This window comes from Hyla sarda, chromosome 5, assembly GCF_029499605.1.
Source record: "Hyla sarda isolate aHylSar1 chromosome 5, aHylSar1.hap1, whole genome shotgun sequence".
Taxonomy (NCBI): domain Eukaryota; kingdom Metazoa; phylum Chordata; class Amphibia; order Anura; family Hylidae; genus Hyla; species Hyla sarda.
In genome coordinates, this window is record NC_079193.1 from 355582720 (window position 1) to 355587494 (window position 4775).

Sequence of the window (4775 nt, forward strand, 5' to 3'; positions counted from 1 at the left end):
GGAACACAGGCTAGGAACACACAAGGGAACGCTTTCACTGGCACAATGGCAACAAGATCCGGCAAGGGAGTGCAGGGGAAGTGAGGTATAAGTAGGGAAGTGCACAGGTGAAGGTACTGATTAAAACCTCATGCGCCAATCAGTGGCGCAGTGGCCCTTTAAATCGCAAAGACCCGGCGCGCGCGCGCCCTAAGGAGCAGGGCCGCGCGCGCCGGGACAGCACAGACGGGGAACGGGTCTTGTAAACGAGTCGGGATGCGCATCGCGAGCGGGCGCGTCCCGCATCGCGAATCGCATCCCGGCTGGGAACATTATCGCAGCGCACCCGGTCGGCAGGTCTGACCGGGGCGCTGCGAATAGGAGAACGCTGTGAGCGCCCCGGGGAGGAGCGGGGACCCGGAGCGCTCGGCGTAACAGTATGGTCTATGAACTATGTAATGGTTTCGGTCCATCCTTTTCCTGGGAGAGGGAGGTTGGATTCTCCTGGGACCATTGGTTGAGAGGATCATGTGTTCAAAGCATCATTTATCTGGGTACAGTAAATGCAGACATATTAACCCTGTACACTCTTAATACCTCTGTGTATACAATAAAAGTGGTGCAATGCACATAAATACATTTGGATTAACTCCTCAGTACTTCATACACATAGTGATGAGCGGCAGGGGCCATATTCGAATTTGCAATATTTCGCAAATATATTGACGACTATTTGTCCTATGTTCACGAAATTTGCATATTCGCTATGTTCATTTACTTTTTTTCCATGCAAAAATTTGTATACAAATTTGCATGAAAAAAAAAATACCTAAAAAAAAACAACAATATTCGTCATTACAAATATATGGCACTATATTCTAAATATTCGCGAAATCGCGAAGTGCCGATATTGGCAATAAAAATTTGCTTTACAAATATTCGTGCTCAATACTAGATTTATGATGCAAAACCTTTTACTCTCCAGACAACTTTTTCTGTGAAAAGTATCTGGAACAGTTGTGCTGGGACACTACACACAGATTGGGGCCAAGCAGTCATACGTCACTCCAGTTTATTTGCCTTAGGCCTATGTTCTTTCTTTTTCTGGGAGGATCTGTTTTGAAAACCTTTTTCACCCTAACCTGTTTTAAAGTAGCAAAAGATTATATATATATATATATATATATATATATATATATATATATATATATATCTTAAAAGAAAAAACCTCAACCACAAATACAGCTGTGTAAAGTCCTACGTGTGGTGCCTAAACCTTGACCTGGCTCTGGCTAACTGTGATGTGTGGCTCTTTGATGGAGTCATGGGTTTCATTTAAGGCCCCCACCATATGTTGTATCAATGACTACTGCAATGGTATATTCACCTGGGAGCTACTGGATGGAAAACAACGGATACGGCATACAAATAAATCCCGTGCAGACACATTTTGGGAAAAACACGTACAAAGGTTGTAGATGAGGTAGAGCTGCAGACACCACACTGTTGTTCTGGCAGGAACTGAACACATATGAATCCATTTTAATAAAGTACTTGATATTTCACAAGTCTTAATAACTCCCTATTGTGCCTTCTGCCAGGGATAATTTGCCACACCCTCCCGGAAAGATTGGAAGAGAACTATTATCTCACAAGTCTTTCTTCTGGGACTTCGAACCCCAAAATCGTAGGAACGCATGCTGAACCTTTTGCAGTTGTTGGGTCTCCAATTTGGGCGAGGAGAACTTTATGTGCCACCTTTTTTTTTTACATAGAAAGTGCGTTATAAAATGTCAGAGCCTTCCAAAATTGGGAACACATCCAATTTCACGTCATAGGTTCAGCCTGTTACATGAAGACAGAAATGATGTTTACTTATTGGCACATAAGATTACATAACTGACTTGGAAGTGTTATTGAGTGAAAATGTCTAACTACAATGATTACTATTATGCTTCAGTTTTAAGGACCATTATGTAATTTTTGTATGTTTTGAAGGATTTTGTTCCAGATTGGTCTTAAAGGGGTATTCCAGGATTTTTTTTTTTATTTGACTGGGTTACATGGGCATAATGAGACATAGTGAGAGAGAAAAAATCCATAAAATAACATTGTCTGATTTTTAAAGAATTTATTTACAAAGTATGGTGGAAAATAAGTATTTAGTCAATAACAAAAGTTCATCTCAATACTTTGTTATATACCCTTTGTTTACAGTGACAGAGGTCAAACGTTTTCTGTAAGTCGTCACAAGGTTTTCACACACTGTTGCTGGGATTTTGGCCCATTCCTCCATGCAGATCTCCTCTAGAGCAGTGATGTTGAAATGCTTCTTATGAAGCCACGCCTTCGTTGCCTGGGCGGTGTGTTTGGGATCATTGTCATGCTAAAAGACCCAGCCACGTTTCATCTTCATTTGCCCTTGCTGATGAAAGGAGGTTTTCACTCAAAATCTCACAATCCATGGCCCCATTCATTCTTTCCTTTACATGGATCAGTCATCCTGGTCCCTTAGCAGAAAAACAGCCCCAGAGCATTATGTTTCCACCCCCATGCTTCACAGTAGGTATGGTATCAGCATTCTTTCTCCTCCAAACATGAGGAGTTGAGTTTTTACCAAAAAGTTCTACTTTGGTTTCATCTGACCATATGACATTCTCCCAATCCTCTTCTGGATCATCCAAATGCTCTCTAGCAAACTTCAGACGGGCCCGGACATGTACTGGCTTAAGCAGGGAGACACGTCTGGCACTGCATGATTTGAGTCCCTGACGGGGTAGTGTGTTACTGATGGTAGCCTTTGTAACTTTGGTCCCAGCTCTCTGCAGGTCATTTGCAAGGTCCCCATGTGGTTCTGGGATTTTTGCTCACCGTTCTTGTGATCATTTTGACATCTCAGGGTGAGATCTTGCGTGGAGCCCCAGATCGAGGGAGATTATCAGTGGTCTTGTATGTCTTCCATTTTCTGATAATTGCTCCGACAGTTGATTTCTTTACAACAAGCTGCTTGAGTATTGCAGATTCGGTCTTCCCAGACTGTCGCAGGTCTACAATTTTGTTTCTGGTGTCCTTTGACAGCTCTTTGGTCTTGGCCATAGTGGAGTTTGGAGTGTGACTGTTTTAGGCTGTGGACAGGTGTCTTTTATACTGATAACAAGTTCAAACAGGCGCCATTAATACAGGTAACAAGTGGAGGACAGAGGAGACTCCTAAAGAAGAAGTTACAGGTCTGTGAGAGCCAGAAATCTTGATTGTTTGTAGGTGACCAAATACTTATTTTCCACCATAATTTGCTAATAAATTCTTTAAAAATCAGACAATGTGATTTTATGGATTTTTTTTTCTCATTTTGTCTCTCATAGTTGAGGTTATACCTATGATGAAAATTTCAGGCCTCTCTCATCCCTCCCTGTGCTTTTTTATCCCACCCCTCCCCCTTGACCACCCCCTGTACCACAGGGGGTGGCTTGACATCTGAGGGCGTCTGCCGAGTGACGTTCTCCTTGCTCAATGTCACATCTTTTTAAAGTCTTCAACTAAAGCAGTGTAAATTGTGGCAAAAATGTGTTCATCCTCAGGCCCTTATACAATAAAACCATTTAAAAAATACTTTTTATTTATTGCTCCTTGGAGAACTAAGAATAATAGAATAAAAAAAATTAACTTAGCCAAAAATCCTTTAGTTAGAACATTCATCCCTTTTGGGTGGAGTCCTGATAAAATAGACTTTCATCTATGCAGATGGCTCAGCTCCGTGATGACACTGTTATTGATAGATTCAAGAGTCCAAGAAGTATCTGTCACCAAACTATGATGAAGAAGACAAAGTTAAAGAAGCACTCTGAGAATTTCTTTTTTTGGCTTATATAGTGCAGCATAGGTTATTGTTATTAGCAAATAATGTATAGGTTCTTGTGTATGCTTTGTGCTTACTTTTTTTTACCTGATGTGGCAAGCATGTGGCAAGATGAGGCAACATCTACCTGACAGGGCAGGCAGAGTACAACGTGCAGAGCGCTTCTTTAACGTTTCTAGATATATAAAGGGGCATAGTTTAGTGTATAGAGAACGCAGAGGAAGCAGTTATATCTAGGCCACTGGTGACTAAAGGTGCCCAAAAGCCCATACCCATCTGCCACATAAGAAGCCACCAATATCATAAGTGACACATGGCAGGTAAGGAGCCTGTTACAGATTTTTAACTGGAGCAAAATAGCAGAAGCTTTACATGTCTTTTTTATGTATAATCTAGCTACTGTATTTGGCTCACAAATCCCTCCGTTCTGCCGCTCATTTATTCTGACATCCACTGCTCAGGAAGGTGCGTGTCTGAGGCAAGCACTGAGACCGCCTTCACTCACCATGCAGTCACTGGGTCTCTTCATCCATTCACTGCAGGCTGCTCTGTAACCCCTTCTCTCTGTTTTTAGACAGGAATCAGATAGACAGGACAGGAGTTAGTACAGAGGAGTGCTAGTCCTGCTCTCACTTTCTGGACTTTGTCCCAACCTATACTTCAGCTGGGACAAAGATTATGCTGCAGCCGGACAGGATTATGCTCTGGATGGTATGGGGACCACTAGTGGTCTTTATGAATTTAGTAACCTAGCCTCACTTATACGTAGGAGTGAGGCTAGGTTACCTGGCTGAAACACGTCACTTTTATCCTGTACCTGCCGGTGCTTTAAAAAGTATTGAATCGCATGAGGTCTGCGCCGGATTCACCCTTTCCACTAGTGTCGGGTTACACAGATCCGAGCACAGACTCATGGCATATTTGGGGTGAGCTGATGAAC

At 42.4% G+C, this 4775-nt stretch overlaps 1 long non-coding RNA gene across 1 annotated transcript; it reads right to left on the bottom strand.

Annotated features, from left to right (window-relative positions):
• Positions 1–3661: 3661 nt before the first annotated feature.
• Positions 3662–4464, bottom strand: LOC130274394 (uncharacterized). The gene is made up of 3 exons (XR_008844357.1): positions 4341–4464; positions 3913–4010; positions 3662–3787 (listed from the first exon to the last, which is right to left on the bottom strand). It is a non-coding gene; the product is annotated as an uncharacterized LOC130274394 (long non-coding RNA).
• Between the last annotated feature and the right edge of the window lie 311 nt (positions 4465–4775).